A 19,476-nucleotide genomic window follows, 5' to 3' on the forward strand; every position below is an offset into this window, starting at 1 on the left:
TATCTGGTATTCATCAAACTGACTGAAAGGCTCGATATAATGGAGTGCTAATTGCAACTTTTCAACTTCGCAGTACTTTGACGCCGATCACCACCCGATCTATCAATAGATGTCGCTCCGAGCGACGCACATTGTAATTACTCGCATAATCAAATTCGAATCCATTATTCTCGCGCCACCATATTTGCACGCTCCCAATCTTTCGGGTGTCATTTTCATTACTTTTATATTATCCCTGCGTACATCTCCGTCCCTCACACTTTCCCCCATCCCCCCCCCCTGAGCAATTTACATAATGGTGAGGGCAGAAATTCAATATGCCGGTATCGGAGTCCCCCGCCTGATATTAAGTGCGTTCGCAACGGACCACTCACTTCCGCCGGAAATCAATCACCTCCCCCCGAAGACCCAAATCTGCCCAACGCAAGCACGCTTTCTCTGTCTCTCTCTCTCTCTCACACACACAAACTATATAGACAGGATGAATTCCATCCACCCTCTTCGCACGCACGAGAGTTATGTAACCAGGGACCAACTGGCACGTAGTAGCTGCACTGACACTGACGTAAAGTCCCTTGGCGAGTGCGGTTTTCGCGAACACATTTTCCAATCCTCCCTCCGATGCTTTCTGCCTTTCTTCCCTTCGTCTATTTTTTTTTGTTCTCCAACACCCCCGCAAAACAGCAGACTTCAACGCACACGCAATTTATTATGCAAACGCAATTATAGAATGACAAATTCAGTGAAAAATCTTGTTTTTTTTTCGCTCATCGAACTATCAAAGCATTATAAAGTCACAATCAATCATAATCAATTAGTTACTAACTTTAGTTATCTTCGAAAAAAAATCATCTCTATCATTTCTATACATATTGCTAGTTTTATTTATGTAACCGGACTTCACCATCTTTCTAGAATTGATTTTTGCTTAATTAGAATTATGTTCCGGACTGATCGAAGCCGCACTATGAGAGGTATTTCTATATACACCTTAACATAGAGCATCCTATAATTGCATTATTTGAAGCGTTACCTTTCTCTAAATATGTAAATAACTGTAATATTCAAACCATTTGGAAATGGAAATCTAAACTTTTGTCTTGTAGTTTATTTATAGCAATGTTCATACATAATCTCCCCAATTTACTTGCAACATAATTCTGCATCATCCCTCCACGTCATCTGATGAACATTGTTTGTGAATACAAAGTGCAATCGCGATACTATAAATATTAATGATTACATAAAAATCAGAATAGCGGGGATTACGTGTTTCTGCGCGTTGTCGCTGTTGCAGCTGTATCATCGGATGGGTAGTAAAATTCTGCGGCTTATTTCGCAATTTTTATCTTGAATATACATAAAAATACTTTTATTATTTCGTCGTCGTTGCTGCAAAACCAAAGTAAAGCGAATGCAGGCACAACACACACATCAACTTTGTTACAAATGCGTAATTGAATTCAGAAACTGCGCTCTCGCGCACACACAAATACACATATTTACACTTTGCCAATTGCAATTCCGATGAGTTACGGAAGCAATTCGAATAGATAATTACGAGTGTTGCAAGCTTTCAATGCTCGAAACAACAACAAACTTATTGATTCTTTTTCATAGGTTCAAAGTGTAATAAAAGTACAGGTCATTCTGATGCTTTCTAAATATATAACGAACTTATACTTTTACAGGTTTGAAACCTTCTTTTCTTTCATTCAAAACTGATCAATCAGCAGTAGTTTCGATCTTTGATCTTCTATCGTTTATTCATAATAATTTCTTCATTATTCGACGATTCGTATTGTTTTAAATCATGCTTTTGCATTCTGCAATTTCTCTATTACATAAATCATAAGAATTATAAAAATAAACTTTAAGAATACTATAATTAACTGCTCTAATTGATCAATCTAATTAATCTAATTAACATGAATAGGACACGTTCAATTGAATTTGGTAATGAGCTCAAAATTTAAACAGAACACATCAATACGATTATAAACTAATTAATTCCTCCGACCAACTATTTACATGCCTAATAGAAGCTTATTTTCCAATCAATTTGCATTACGCGTTTGCCAGTTTGACGCGATCGATAAAAGTGAGCAATTTGTAGAAGTGGACGACTTCCACTAAAGGGAAAGATAAAACGTTTTCGAGATGAGTCCGAGTGTCCTTGTGTTGATAGTGTGCGATAACCATCGTTTAGAAGCTAATACGTCTTATATGCCTCCTCTTCCTCCTCCTATCCCTCTCTTTCTATCCCATAAAAACTCGTCCTCGTTAATCGTTAATGTCCGTCCCTTCGCTACGACTTTTCTTCCTCCGTCCTTTTTTTTTGTTCGTACTTTTTTTTTTTTGTTCTGCTGAAAGAGCGAGATGAAAATGAAAATAAATAGCCGAATAAATATAACATCTTTTTTTTTTCTTCCTCCACCTCGAGGACGAAACCTAAATGCATTATCCCACTTTCTATAAATACAAGTTTAACTTCGTTATTGATGGATCGCCGACCGTTATTCATATCAATTACAGTCAGCGCGACAGTTCCAGGACAATTTATTTTTTTCTAAATAAACTAAATCGAAATAAGAAATACGAAAAAAAATTGTCGGACATTATTATTACGTCCGTTTTTTTGTTGTTGCTGAAACATATCTTTTTTTTTAACTAATTACAGTGTAATAAAGCATCTTGTTATATAATGAGAAAATGTAGATTAAATTAATGAAGTATCAGGTTTTTCATCTATCTTGAATTCAAAACTATAGCAAATCGTGCCTTGAAGTATAGAACACTTTGCGGATGACGATTTTTCAACTGCTTTTTGCGAAACAGCAATGTTTGATTATGTTATGGCGTATTTCTGTAACAAACATTAAAGAACTTTTGCATAAGTGACGAATATAGCCGCCGATCGTCCGCAAATGCTTATTTAGTCTTTGTTTTGTTAATTGATAAAAATTGAATGAAGTGTCTTGTCATCAGAATCATCATATTTCACCTCAACATTCACATTAATAAAACAGTTACCAACATATCAAATCAGATACTTAAATATCTTACAAAAAATTCAGCAAATATGACAGTGTAAACCAATTGCAGTTTTCAGGTGAATGATGGTGTTTTTCGTGACATTAGAAAATATTGCATAAAACTTCAAAGTTTGATAGATTGTTGAAATATGATCGAAACAGCTTGAAAACAAGGAAATAGTGGATTATATTATATTTTATACCGTTTTTCTGAAGCAATATTTGCTAACCTTCGTCTCTCCCGTGCAATATTATCCCACCAATACGTTTGATATGAAGATCCCCCTTCTGTCTGTCTTGATTCCCTCGATTTCGGCGTTTCCGCTTCTGCGGCTGCCGCATTGTAAACGCGTATGCATTACATAACAGACACACACAACACACACCAGCAAACGAACGAACGACAAAACGTAGCGAAATTTGAATTTACGGCCCACTATACATAACGGTATTCTATATCCACGTCTCATTCTCAACATTTGCACCATCTCGTATGATATAAATCTAAATCGCAAAAATGGATACAAGGCGTGCACATTTCTTCTTCTTTTTCTTCGGGCAAACCGTCGATAACGATACGTCAATTCCGAGGAAAACCTATTTTTTTTTCTTGTTCCTTCACAGCATGCTTTGAGGATACAGTTGGCATTTTTCATGTCAGATGATCAATAGTACATCCACAAATATTATAATATGTTATCCATATGTCAATGTTACTCGTATTTACAACAAATACTTAATTTCAACGAGGGCCGTGTAAACTGATTGAAGGGCCAGGTGCGGCCCGCGTGCCAACATATTGTTTTACATAGTCTATTAATAATATTATTTATGTATGAAATATTTTGTGATCGTAAGCAATTACATTTTCGAGTTTTCAATTACACGGTAGAATCGTGTTGCTGTGCTTAGTATTAATTATTGTTTCGGGCTGGACCACTCTATAATCAGGCCATGAATAATTCCTCGTCTCGAATTAATGCCCATCGTGTAGTTTGATTTCCAGTTAGTCTAAGCAGACGAGGATTATTATTAGCCAATTATGACAATTGTGTCAATTAGCTTAATCGATGTTCTGCAAATGTTGCCTCTTGCCCTCCACTTGCATAATGCATGCACAGGATATTTCGGTAGCGCGACATTGCAACATCATCGCCAGAACTACTAGCAATATCCATGTGTACAGAAAGATATTCCCAAATTGATCAACAAATAATTCTTGGAGCAATAGAAGAAGTGTTATTAGTTTGTGTGTGATACCAAATAATTAATATTTGATTGATGCAACAAAGCAATATGTTTTAAACATATATAAACAACAATTGTAGTCTGCATCTTCAGCACAAGATTATTCTGCATCATTAACTTACTTACATTATCTAATCAAAATCCAATAGGATTTTTTTTCTCTTGATAGATTGATGATTCTCATTTATAATGAATTTAGTTGTTTATATAATAATAATAAAGTTTGTTTGAATATTCTAAATAAATAAATTTGTGCAAATACAGACTCGAACACACACACAAATCAATTGCTTGAGAATATATTTTTTCAATAAACTTGTTTAGAATTCAGTTGGCTATGAATAGTTATTGGATATAGTTGAAATCAAAATTATTCTTTTCTATATGATGAACTTAATTGGAAAATATACTCTTCGATTAGCTGTAATAGTTATTATACACTGAATTAAGTTCATCGATTAGAATATAAACTTGACTCATCATTAAAATATGCAACAATTAATAATATTTATGTAATATATTTTTAATCATTTTTATCGTTTACTTTTCTACTTCTTAAATAAAACCACCAGAGGGAGCATGTATGGATTAAAATATAAAAAATTGCCAGGTTATGATTTAATTACATCAGAGGTTCTGATGCAGCTGTCAACTGCTGGCCTGAGAAATGTTACACTTATTTTTAATGCCATCCTAAGACTTGGCTTTTTCCCGGTACAGTGGAAGGTTGCACAGATTATCCTCATTCCAAAACCTGGAAAACCAACTGATGCTGTCACTTACTACAGACCGTTCAGCCTCCTTCCGGTCTTGTCAAAACTTTTTGAGAAGCTGCTGCTACGTAGATTACGACACTGGCTACTGAAAAACCATGTCATACCTGACCACTAGTTCGGTTTCCGTGAACGTCATGGTACTGTGGAGCAGGTACATCGTGTGGACGAGATTAGCAGAAGTCTTGAGGAGAGGAGATACTGCTCCGCTGCTTTCCTGGACATATCTCAGGCCTTCGATAGGGTGTGGCATGAGGGGCCGCTACACAAAATTAAGAAGTGCTTTCCCCACGTATACTATTCCATCTTTAAATCATACTTAACGGGGAGGCACTTTCAGGTTAAACACAATGACGAAATGACTACTCTACGACCGATCAGCTCTGGAGTTCCTCAGGTAAGCGTTTCGGTCCCTATGCTATATGTCATTTTCACGGCGGACTTGCCTACATCTCAACAAGTTACTGGATATAAAAGTGGAGAATTATATCTAACGAGGCTAAATCAGTGCATGTGACGTTTACTATGCGTTGACAGACCTGTCCTCCAGTCCTATTAAACGGATTCACTTTGTCTCAGGCAAATGAGGCCAAGTACCTTGGCATGCACCTAGATCGACGCCATACTTGGAAAACGCATATAGCAACCAAGAGAAAATGTCTCAATCTGAAGGCTAGGAAGTTGGAGTGGCTAATAGAAATATATTGTTGCATATCAACAGAAAACAAAGTGCTCCTGTATAAAGCTATTCTAAAACCTATATGGACCTACGGTATTCAGCTTTGGGGATCTGTCTGTAACACCAGTATTGATATAATACAGAGATTTCAGTCCAAAACGCTGAGGAAAATCACCAATGCTACATGGTTCTTCACAAATCATGACATCCATAAGCAAGCTAACATCAGTTTCGTCAAGGAAGAAATAGCAAAGGCTAGCACAAGATACCATAATCGGCTAGAGAATCACCCAAACCAACTAGCACGGAGCTGATGCATACTGCAGATCATCTTCGAAGACTGAAGAGGTTTAAACCGCAAGACTTACCCAACCGATTTTTATAATCAATAAATCAATGTTTGCAAGTGCAATTATTGGATATGTGAAGTGGGGTTGATGGATCATCTCTTTATTAAGTATTATAGTGTCCTTTTTTTTTAATTTACTTTTTACCACATTCATAAGGCTTGATATTTATGTCAGATGATAGATTGCTTTAATAATGACAAAAAAAAAGTGTGCTGGTGGTAGTGCTTTTTTTAAATTTGTTATTGACAATTGAAAAAAAAACTTTGATTTCCGAAATTAAAGATTTCGACTAATTTCGACATACGAAGTTAAATATTTACATCAGTTTTCGACATTGAGAAGATTGCAGACGAACAGTAGCAAAAAATATACATTATACATATTTACAAGGTACACTTGAGCGCTTATTAATGATCAAGCGCACATCATGGCTAAAATAAAAATGCTGTCTGTTGTACCTTGTATATTTGTATTAAAAGTAATATTATTTTAACTATTTGCATACAATTTGTATTAGGAGAAACCGATTCGAAAATCTCTGTTTTTCGTCGATAGGACTGCTATTGTATCTTATTGTGTAATAAACTAGGTAAGATTTGAACAAAATAACAAGTGGCTTTGGTATCCCTGCTCAGTAGTAATTCGGCCGGTGGTGGAACAGTGTGCGTTCCCGGTTTGAATGTTCAAAATTGTTGTGTAAATTAGGTAAAACCAGTGAATTCTTGTGCGTTTCGTGAAATCCATCATCGGAGAACACATCCAATCAGATGGATAGATTGTTCGCTATTTAATTGCGTATTGTATTGAGATGTGTATTTCCTATACGAATATGTGATTAGAGAAATTCGAGTTAATTAATTTAGTAATTGCGGCACACACAAAACGGCGCCAAATATCGCCTGGTACATGCAACAATGCATTTTTTATCGCATCTTCAGGTGCTAAAGGTATATTATCTTCTTTCGAATTCAAGCGCAAAACATATCCTCTGAATTTCGATGCAAGACCGTTTCGCATTTACCTTATCGAGGTTTCACCTGTTTTTATATAGAAAAATGCACACGCGGATCTCGTTTTAATCCAATAGATTTTCCGATTTCTCTACATTTGGTTCATCTATTGGATTACAATTAAATTCTCAATTCTACATTTAATGAATGATTCAATTGCTTTATGTACATTTTCCAGGCGGAATCATCCTGAAATTAACCAATTTTCGGAGGAAAATGGAAAATAATTAGGAATACCATTATATATGTATATATCGAACAAGTTTCCATATCGCTAATGAGACACACTATATTCACTGAAAATGGTTCTCACGGTGAGGGGAGAACGTTGTGTCACTGTTGGAAGCAGTGAGTAGTTGGAGGGAGCTTTTATGTTCGCTATGGCATAAATTAACACGGCATTCATTAGGTCTAAGGAAGCGCTCGTGTCGCGAGAGCGTCGCTTAAATTGTTTGACGATTCCTATCTGAAACATTATATCAAATTGCGATCATTCCACATTGCCAAACGTGTCCAATTTATTGGAACACCTAATTGCAAATAATGAACGGCGGCGGCGTAATTCTACGACGCGATGCCCAAACATGATTCCGTAATTGCATTGTTTCACTAAATACGGCTATTCTTTACGTACCGAAATCATTCGTAATTACTCTCTAACACTTTAATAATAAAGCTCAATTAACTCGTACATTTCAAACCATTGTGTTTACCTCACTAATTATCTCACCAATTAATTTACAGACCGGACTATAGTGAATCCGCACTATCCGAGGTATTGATCACATTTTTTTTTTAAATTTTCAAATTTTCATGCTTTTTTTTTGTTCTGTTTCGCTTTACTCTAATTTGGAAGTTTAATTAAATTCCTGTAAATTATTAATATTAATTTAAATAAAGCGACTCGACGTGTATTCACAATATTTACACGAGTATTCATATATTATTGGCTGCATGTTTAATTTTGTCAATTTTTTTTTCCTTTTTCGGTTGGTTATTAAATTTTCAGCCATTGCAGAAGTGAAAAGTATATTTGAATAATCCGATTTTAATTAAAGCGATTAATTGTATCAAATTTTTTTTAATTATGTTATATGTACAATACAGATTTTTTTTTTGTATTTACAATCCCTAAAAATTCGGATCACAAAATGTAGTTGCAGCTCTACGTTTCACGTTTTTTTTTGTTGCATATTAAATGGAAAACGTAAATTGAACAAAAGGACGTGGATGTGCGTTTGACAATTTCCTTTTTTTATTAATATTTATTTTGTCCTTGTTTTATATCCATTGTTGTTATTGTTGGTTGATGATGAAGGAATTATAGTGGAGTTTCTGCAGTTGACGCGTCATACAAAAGTGATAGCGTTTTATATCACTTTAACTTCCATCAGCGAGATGGACCGATCGAAAGGATTTGTGACATCCCCTCTTTTTTCCATCCATCTTATTCCTCTCTTTTTTTTCGCGATTTATATCTTTAATCTGAGCAAACACAGAAACCCTTTTTGAAGAGTTTAAGTAGAAAAATCAATGTAATAAAACCTTAAATTAATAATGTATAAATACGGATTTGAATTTGAACTGTAGAAAAACAGAAAACTCGAAATACAAACTTATAATTATTATAATGTTTTAAACCGGACTAATCAAGGACTTTACAATTGCATAGAAATAATCCGCACTAAAAGAGACTTCATAGTTTAAATCCGCAATTCTTTCTTCAAGTCATAATATTAATTTAACGAAATTTTTAACTAAACTTAATGTATCTAAATACAAATAATGCAGAAGTATACAACTGAAAACCATAATTAAAACTTTGTTACAAATTGAAAGAAAGAAATGGAAACATGACAATTTTTTTCTTTTTTTCCTCACGCTGAAGCTGTGGAATGGGATATTCTGTAGGTAGGAACATGAATAACAAGTTTTTCGCGGAGCGGAAATAAATTCCGAAGTTGCCCCCATTCAGCAATGCGGCGGAGGTTTCGGTAAATTGAAAATTTTTCTATTGGTGGTGTAGTTTATAATGTGGAGTTCCCGTTGTGCCCCGATGGGAAACTTACGGGTTTCTCTGGAACACACTATAAATGAAAAATATTCGCCAGAGCAAGCGAAAGAGAGTTCTTCACCCGTTGCCGTTTCCACCGCCTCCTCCAGAGATTTATGACCTAACTGCTGCAAGTTAATAATATGTAGCTGCCTTCGCAATTCGCAAAAGGACAAAGACGGAAAATGAATGAAGAAGAGGAGAAGGAGGAGAGAATCGCAACAGAAAAAAAGAGAAAATCTGGATTTATTGCGCAACATCATTGTTCGAAACCAGTACAAATTCTTCTATACAAGGCATTTTCATTTTATGCTACGTTTAATTTTTTTTTTCTAGAACGAAATTGAAAATTACATTTTTCGTGTTTGCGAAATAATTACGTGCATTGGCTTAAATTAAACGTAATGTAACTCTCATTTACCCGGCGCATCCACCATAAACCAATTATTTTATAAGCGGTGCAATATAAATGTACTTCATTATTAAATGAGGAAAAAAATGATGCAATTAATTTCGAAATGAAATTGCAAAAAAAAAAAAAATTAATTTCATTATTAATTTTATTTAATTAAATCGAGCTACGCGAGTGTCCGGAACTCGATAATCATGAAAGTCGTTCTGCAATGAAAGCTGCGCTATTAATTAACTAGTTTTCTGTTGCTCTTGATTGTTCATGATGTTGATGAGAGCGAGATACGTCTGTTATACAAAATAATTCAGTAAACCTTGGCGATATCGGAAAGCGAGAAGTGGTCGGCTTTAACATCCCCTTTACCTCGGTGGCAATTGTTTCTGCTTTGCCATCAAGAAATGAGAGTGGGAGGCGCTGACAGATGTAAAGCGGGGACCCGCGCTGACACTAAATAATAGTCCGTTGCAGCAGCCCCCGCAGACGCGCTTCTGTACCGTAATCTCGTGTGCGGTGAGTGAGTAATGAGAGGTTTATACTACTTCCAGCATAATCCAGCAGATGTAAATTGGATTATCGGATATATTATAGAATAGTAATGAAGAGGGATAGAGGCGGCGGCGTCTTTTGTTTCTAGCACCCTTCCGGCGCCATCTGTTTCACAAACACGTTCAACAGTTGGCAACATCGGATCCCATCAACTTTTCAGGTTATGAATAGTTTATTCCACTTTCGATTTCCACTGATCCCAAACTAAACGCATCAATAATCACTCCATAAACGTAACTGTTACATCTTATCACATTTTATCAAATTGAAATCAATAAAAATGAGTAAATAAGTAAGTTTCTTTATAAATGTTGATATAATTTAACGTGCATTATTCTCAATAAAACGTTATGTCATTAAGGAAAACTCTTAGAATATATCATCCTATTATACTCTCTTTCTCTCTATATTCCATTCATTTCTGCCTCGCTTTCCGCTCAAACCAGCCGCGTTTTATTTCAATTAACATTTTTCTTCACTCGCAGCTGCAGGAAGAGCACATAAAACTCTGAAGGCGGAGGCGGCTATCTCGTCTGGAAAAATTAAATTCCTCCAATTTGGGAACGGTTATCAGCCCTCGTTCCTTTTCCTTTCCATTTTTCTTCTTTCTTTATCTCTCTGTGTACGTGTGTATTCCTTCTTTCCTTTGCGTTTTTCCTTAACAGATTTTACGGCTCAAGGGGTTTTTTTACCATCTCCTCCCCCGTCCTCATTTGCATCTCGCACCGATAGCTCTGAATTACATCTGCTCGTTCGCCGAAGGAAAATATGAGAAAATTGAAAAAAAAACTAATAAAAATATATATGTACTCCAACCCTCTAGTTTCTTTTTTACTCTCGAATAATTGGATTATTAACTATTTTATATTTTTTTTTTTTCCGAAAATATATACTTTTTATAATAAAAATTTAATTTACTTCATTATAACATTCTTTTCATATACGGCAATACCTCGCATACTGTTGCAATCAGTGCGGTTTCACTGTAGCAGTGGTTTCCAAACATTAAAATCCAGAAAAAATGATGCGTTTTACACATCACAATCAACTGATAAAAAAGTTATAAACAAAATACACGACTATCAAAAATATCACCTTTTATTATTACAAAACACCTGCCTATAAACTGAACCGAAACACCTGCGTGAACACGTTCGTTTTCATTGCACACCTCCATGAACACCAATACCACTGTTATTAAATTAATTATCTTTTCTTTTCAATTAGAATTTTTAAACACAACCTGTTTGTTGAATTTTTTGATTTATCAACACCAATATTTTACTCAATTTATATCATCAATTGATATCTCAGTTGAAAACAATATACTAATATATAAATTTATCATAAAACCCATTTGGAACTACGGAATTCAATGATGGGGGTCTGCATGTAACACTACTATTGATGTGATCTAGAGATTCCAATCAAAGACGCTGAGAATAGTCACTGGGCTACCGTAGTATATCAGGAACGATATTCGTTCATTCACCGACACCAAACTAGTGAAGGAAGAGATAAGTTGTCGTGTCCCAGGATTAAGAAATCCTTGGAGACCGTGGATTATCTCGTAGTTATGTTGTTGCGGAGTCTTAGAGGGGTTTTTGAATATTATATGCAATATTCTTAATTAACTTTATTGTATACATCGGAGTTTTTATTGAGAAGACAGCTATACAATAGTTGATCTCATGGATTAACTAAGAGTTATATTCTCCTCTTAAGTTAGTATTTAGGAAGTAAGTGCTCTTCCTTCGGCCCTCCAACTAAGACTTCCTCTTAGTTTGACCCTCTAGTTAATTATATAATACGAAAATGTGTTAATTTCAAAAAGGGGTTGTGTGGGAGGTAAGAAAATCAATTTTGAGCTTGTGGAATATACATGCGTTTATTTATCTAAGTTTTATGATCCTAGCCAAATATTTAGGGGCTGAAGAAGGCTGTTAAGTGGTGATACAAGAGACGCAACTATACGATTTAATGTGTAACCGTCGTTTGGAATATTCCACAAGTTATTCTAAATAATCACGTACAAGTATTCGTTTGTATATTTGATGGATTCGTTAAATATGATTTCTAATAATTAAGAGGAATATGGTGAACCTAACAACTATACATATTAGCCCCAATACCTACCAAATCGTTTTTAGAATAAACAAAACGTGAGTGCGTGTTTTGATTGTGCGTGTGTTTTCAATGTGTTTATGTTAAGGTTGGTCACTGGAAAAATCCCTTGACTTCTTTTATATTCTTGTTTTAATTGTCACCAGTTCAGTTCATTTTCTTATGTAAGATAGATGGCCGGAAATGGAAATTGGAAAAAAAGTTCAAAATGGAATTTTCAAAATTTTTTAGTAATTAAATAAGATATCAAATCTTAACAATATTTTAAAATAAATTTTCTCATATCATTCATTTACTCTTCTTATAATATGTAATTCATATGAAGATAATATCACATTTCTATATTCGATAAAAAGTAATAAAATATGTTGATTCTAAATCGCGCTTTGTCTGTGTTACTATGAAACTTTAAGCAACATTGTATACGGTCAAAAGAATGATTGTGTTTTGCATAATTGAGAGATAAGAAAGCAATAAAAAATAGCAGTGACTCTCAAACAACGAAGCATTTACGCAGCTATGATTCATCTGAGTTGCTGCGACTCTCAAATGTTGTGCGTTTTGCTGAATAATAAAAATTCTGCTGCACCTGCGGATCTCAAACGTTATAACAATTCTAATTGGCACGAAAACGAGTGCGTTTTACAAAATTGCATAATCGATAAGAAAGCAATAATAATTGAGCATATGATTTTGAAAACTCGACGCATTTACGCTGCAGATCTCAATCTCAAAAAAAATTAGAAGTGTTTTCCTTTATTTATTATTATTGTAATTAAAACTAATTGATGATTTTACATTACTCCCCATAGATTTTTAATGTATTTTCGCGTATTTTTTTTATTATTTACAAAGCAATCTATCTACAATAAAAAGAAAAAAACAGATAACATGCTCAAGTTCTGGGCTTAATAGTGAGAAAAAAATAAAAATATATATTGGAGATTGATCCAGCGACCAAACTCCACAGAGTGCTCATTAAAGAAAAATTCACGTAAACAAACAAACACGTTAATTTAGGCATTAAAATTAACTTTAAAATCGATTAGGAAGGTCCTGTAATTTGAATCGTTTCAATCTTCGTCGATGAGATTCAGTGTGTGTAAGTTCATAGGCAAGTTGGTTTGGATGGTCCTCCAGCCAATGTTGGTATTTGCTGCTGAGTTCCGTTATCTCATCCTTCACAACTCGGACTTCAGTGTATTGATGAATGTTAGTCGAGAACCACTTAGTATTGGCAATTGCTCTGAGCGTTTTTGACTGGAACCGCTGTATGATGTCGATACTTGTATTACAAGCAGATCCCCATAGTTGTAGTCAATAAGTCCATATTGGTTTTATTATCGTTTTATATATTAAAACTTTGTTTTCCGCTGAGATGGATGAGTATCTACCCATGCAATGCAATATTTTTACCGTCAGTACCAGCTGTTTTCTTTTTGTCGTAATATGATTTTTCCAGGTGAGTCGACGATCCAGATGCATGCCAAGATACTTAGCATCATCAGCCTGTGGTAAGGCACTGCCATTCAGTGTAACGGGTGGTCAAGTTTGTCGACGCATTGTGTACGTTACATGCACCGACTTAGTTTCATTAGCCCTAATTCTCCACTTTCTGAACCAATGTTCCATGCTGTTCAGACTTGATTGGAGTATCTGTGAGGCCGTAGTTCGGTTTTGGTGGGATGCTAGAACAACGGTGTCATCAGCAAATGTGGCTATAGTGGCGTGCTGAGCAGTTGGTAGATCAGCCGTGAAGATCAAATAGAGTAAGGGTCCAGAAACACTTCTCTCCGGGACACCAGAAAGGATTGGGCGTAGCGAGGTCACTTCGTCCTTTTGCTTGACCTGGAAGTGCCTCCCAGTCAAGTACGATTTGAAGTGGGAGACACTTTTTAATTTTATACAGCAATCCTCCATGCCATACTCGGTCAAACGCCTGTGAGATGTCGAGCAAAGCGGCAGAGCAGTACCTCTTCTCCTCAAGATTTTTGCCAATCACATCCACCACACATGCACCTGTTCCACAGTGCCATGTCGCTCACGAAATCCGAATTGGTGTTCCGGAATAAGATGACTATCCAACAGCCAGGGTTTCATTCTTCGCAGCAACAGCTTCTCGAACAGTTTAAAGTCTAAACTTTAGACAGTATCGGCAGGAGGCTGATAGGACTATATGAAGACGCCGCGTCCGTTGGTTTTCCAGGTTTGATGGAGTGTGATTTGGGCTACCATCCACTGTGATGGAAATATACCGAGTCTCAGGATTGCGTTGAAGATAAGCGTTATTATCCTAATGCCGATACTGGGGAGCTGCCTCAAGACCTCTGCTGTAATCAGGTCATATCCTGGCGCTTTTTTTTAGCTTTAACTCTAATATAGTTAGCTTAACCTGCCTCACATTAAATTGTGCCATGAGGCGTAAATAAAACATATTTTTTATTCGTTCGAATTCTATTATTATTACACTTGTGCAAATGCATGCGGGCAATGGAATTAATGAACGTTGGTAATTGATTTTTGTTAAATAAATACGCGGCTTTGATATCTGTTGTTTATAATTAATCAATTTAAGCAAATTAAATGGAAACACACATCGCGCTGTTTTCTCGCTCGATTTAATCCAAGCATCACTATACAATTCGAGAGGGAAAAAACTATTCCGCCTAACTACTAATTAGTTTCAGTTAATATTTTAAACAACTCGCATAGGCGAATTCGATCAATACGGATTTACTATAATCAAAACAAACTATTTTTTAGTGAGAATTCTAAAAACTATGCAAGGTATTTTGATACAAATGGAAGAAATAAATAAACAATAAATATTTCTAAAGAAAATAAAAACGATATTTGCAATTTATGTTTTTGTATGTAGACTGAAATTGTGAATGTATTATTCATAAACGGTCGAATATACATGTCAAAATGAATGGGCGTATTGTTTTAGGTCGTAACAATATTTACAGTTGGTAGTATTTGTAAATGTCATTAGGTTTCTGGCGTTAAGTCGGGCGGACACGGCGGACTTTTCGCAATTAAGGGTCGGTAATTGCGTGAAATGTTTACACCCGAAATTTCCAGCCATCCCTTAATTAGATTTTTTCTCTTCCTCCTTCTCCTCGTGCAGAAAGGGTTGGCCGTTGTTGGTCCATTGCTCCGTTTATTTGTTGGCCCTTCGCCGAAATTAAGTTCCCATTCCTGAGTGTGTTGGCAAAACTGCGCGCAACGTATTACATAATACACCCGTTTAAAATGGGCGGACGGATAATTAGAGTCCCTCTCTGTGCAAACGGTGCGCGTTTCTTTTTGTCGCCGCGACAATCGTACAATTAATGTAATTAAATCCGTGCAATCTAAAATTACACAAAAATCGCGCACGGAGAGGGATTTAATGTAATTAAAAAAAAAAGAAATCTACAAATTGCTTTCAAAGTAACTTTTCGTGCTACCGCACCATTTTTTTGTTTGTTTTTTTTTGCTTGTTTGTCCACCCAACACTTTGAGTTGATCCAAAGCGAAAACAACAAATAAACAAACAAAACAAAAACACGAAGGTCTATGTAAATCACGTAATTAGTTTGCTCTGCTGTTTGGAAATTGTCAACTTTTCGCAACTATCAGGTTTTGCAGCTGCAGCGCAGTTGACTGAACTAATCAACATGAACTTTTCTGAACTTTTTTTTAAGCGTAAGTATAAAAACGTTTAATAAGTCTTAGATTGTACGGTTTGGCTTTAGGAATCTTGCATTAGTTGAAGGTATAACCGGAAGGTTTGTCCGGAAATTGCATGTCTCTGAGGCTCGCCGCGCTTCCTGACCTCCGAATCCATAATAACGAAATCCTAATCAATTCAATTTGCTGCCTAATTGCTTAATTTCATTTCGCGTCGGGTTTCCGTAATTTGCGAACCCAAACTGCGAGCGCCTTTCCTCCCCGGAAACAGCAAACTCGCATAGTTTCCCCAAATATCTACTTACACTTAGCCAGTGTAGCCTACGGTTACCACGGTTACGGTTTAGGAAACCTCTTTCTTCATTATTTGAAGAAATTTACATAATTTGAAAACGGGACTTTTCTATCTTGGAACATAAAAATTACTTGATCAAATTTGTTAATATGTTGTGTTTTCGAAAATTAGTCTATTTGTTAAAATCGTTCAGAGCGGGAGATAATGCCGTTTTGATTAATCTCGCATGAGTGAAAATGAACTCATGTGGGATGAATTAATGTGCGAATCAATTATTCGCATTGTACGGGAAGATTAATGCATTATGAATGGGAAAAAAAATAAAGTAAAGAGATAGAGCAAATCGGCCGCATCATGCGTTCTGATGGTGAAAGGACTCAACAAAACAGGACTTCGCCCTTATTTGTTGAGCCCTCCGTAATCACCGTTGAATACATTTCGATTCAAGTTGGTCTTTTGATCAGATCAAACACTGTACCTATTCATCCCATGCGAAAATATGGGGGCACAAGTGATAAGACAAATTTCACTTTGATAATAAAATAATTTTCGCTGCGTGAGAAAAAGCCTCTTTTATTTTCGCAAAGGGTGAAAGCGCGCATCTGCTTTTACATTGACTCGACGAATTAATACAGATTACTTCATCCATATTTCCTTCGCCACGAAGAAGTTCTTGATTTCGTCTCGAAATAATACTAATTCGGATGCGACGAGGAGAAGAATGAAAATAAAGCTTCGTCGCTTCGCGAACTTCGAATTTAAAGCAATTCGATTTAGTAATTAAGTGGGTAGCGCATAGTTAATTAATTTACATCACATTGGTCTTTCTTAAACTGTAGACAATTTGCATATTTAAGAATATCGGATTGGAATAATTGATACGAATTTATTTTCTTATATCTTCAATTTTCTTATTTTCAAGCAAAAATATTTAAAAATCTATCATAATAGATAGAAATTGCCTATTTGAATCAGAAAGTTATCGAAAATGTATTTGAAATGAATCTAAGAAAACAATGAATGAAAAACATATAATATCTTATATTATGAAATTTGTAAATAATTGCTGCAAGAGTTGTGCTCCATTTATAAACTTGAAGCCAGACTTATTTCAACTAAGAGTTTCCCACTTTACAGACTAACTTAATAAAGTGAATATAAAAAAAAGAGTACGAATACATGTCGGATACAAGTTAAAATCTAGAAGGCGGAGAAGTTTTTGTTATAAAGAAGACGAGGTTAACAATTTTCTTACAGAGAAGAAGAAATGTTGTTGTAAGTGAAATCGATACAAAATAGTGAAGTTTTACTACGGTGTCAAGCTAATTGTACTGATGTAGTCTTAAGATGCTGTTTCATGTATTCTACAACAAAAAGTTGTTTATGCAGACAACTAAATTCTTCCCAAAAGTTAGATTGTTGTGTTAATTATTAAACTACATCAATTTATTATGGATGCTTCAGATGATGAAGATGTTGCGGTCTGCTATCCCATTTTTATCTCTATTTTCATGGATTTAGTGGAGAGACAGGGTGATTGAAGTTAACAGGAGATCAATTAAAGTTTGATAAATCGATGGTGTATTGCGTGCACCTGGGGGGTGGTTTAAGTGGATTGTCGTGTCTCGTAACGAACACCCCCTCAGCTCCACCACCCCCGCTGATGGACACGGGTCAAGAGACTGCCCTCGACTCGAGCACACAACATGAGCGCTAACCACCCCTGCATGCCGAACACCTCTTGACCAGCTGTTATTACATCACCCACCCATCAGACGAAGCCAAACACAGAAGAGAGATGATGTTGATGGAAACAAGTTAAAAAAAAACAATCAAATCAAAGAACAGTAACCAACCATATCCCTTAAATTTACACATAACAGATACTCAAAGGCGATTTTTTTTTTGGTATTTGGTTATTACCAAATGCAGAACCCTCTCAATCTCCATGAGATACACACACCCTCGTTAACGGCACCAAAGTAAGTTGAGACTTTAGCCTTTGCAGCAGCAGCATCGAGAGCAGGAAGCCTCTTAATTAGTTTCGCTGCGAGTCCTAACGGACCCCTAACAAGGACATGAGGTATTGGATTTCGCGGGTCCTCCTTCCAGGATGAAACCGCCGAAATATTAAGACATACAGACTTTATGAATTACGGCCTGAACATTCCCGGACCCTTCCTTCATTTAACATTTACGATGGACGCAGTCGCCCCCCATCACGAAACATCCCTTGCATAATTAATTCTAATTAAATTATTCGCATACGCCTCTGTCCTTCGTTCCTTTTTAATCGCCTGTCGCGTTTCATTTTTGATGAACACACGGATAACATTTTAAAATGCTTACAAACTCTTTACCGACATGTCGCATTTCCTAGACTTCGTTACTTTTTACAACAGGTAGAAGCACTTAAAGTCAAATTTGAAATGTTTTCTTTGCTAACATCAATACCATCACATATTTATGTATTATAGAGCTCTAATCTTAAGAAATAATAATACTCTATTAAAATAGGAAATCGAACATTATTATTATATTTTAATTAGTTTTATGATAAAATGAACACAATATGTATTATGAATGTTCTTTTAACTTCATGATTCCATACAAATTCAATTCAATGCACTTTTCTGAATAAGTTAACACCATTATATGAAATGCCTAAACACATGTTTTTTTTGCACAAACTTATAATGTTATTAAATGAAAAGAACTATTGAAAATATCTCAGATTAAGATTAATTTCTGATAAAAGTATTTAGTTATGTGAACGTTTATCAACTCATACAAAGAATAATATTATTTATAACAAATAGCTCGGCGACGGTAAACTGGGCACCTGCTAACTCGGCGACGGTCAAGTCGGCGACGGATACTCAAAAAAATATTATTAAGAAATTCATTTACTACTGTAGTAATAATTATTTATTGGCCAATTTGACCGTCGCCGAGTTGATCATCGCCGAGCTGTCTCGTACCCATAAATAAAGTAGTGCATACATATGTAGACATGTGAAAATGGCATGCTTTTACTAAAACATTTTAACACTAAAAGCTGTTTTTACATGTGAATGTAAAATTGATACATCTAAATGAAAACATATTTTATTAAAAAAAAGATGGAAACGAAATTAATAGGAAATTCTAATAACAACAATAATATTCAGTACAAAATATTATAACTATTCGCACTTTTCGTACTGAAACAAAATATAATTAGAAATTTAAGTAATTAAACGTGCCCTTGCCTACAATTTTGCATAACCGAAGTTT

At 35.4% G+C, this 19,476-nt stretch overlaps 1 protein-coding gene across 1 annotated transcript in view; it reads right to left on the minus strand.

The window, feature by feature from the left end:
• Positions 1-19,476, minus strand: part of LOC108567185 — a gene marked incomplete at its 3' end in the record, with an annotated part of 100,112 nt that overhangs the window by 61,592 nt on the left and 19,044 nt on the right. The window lies entirely within an intron of this gene.

The sequence above is a fragment of the Nicrophorus vespilloides genome, unplaced genomic scaffold (assembly GCF_001412225.1).
Source record: "Nicrophorus vespilloides isolate i.1.1-1 unplaced genomic scaffold, Nicve_v1.0, whole genome shotgun sequence".
Lineage (NCBI taxonomy): Eukaryota > Metazoa > Arthropoda > Insecta > Coleoptera > Silphidae > Nicrophorus > Nicrophorus vespilloides.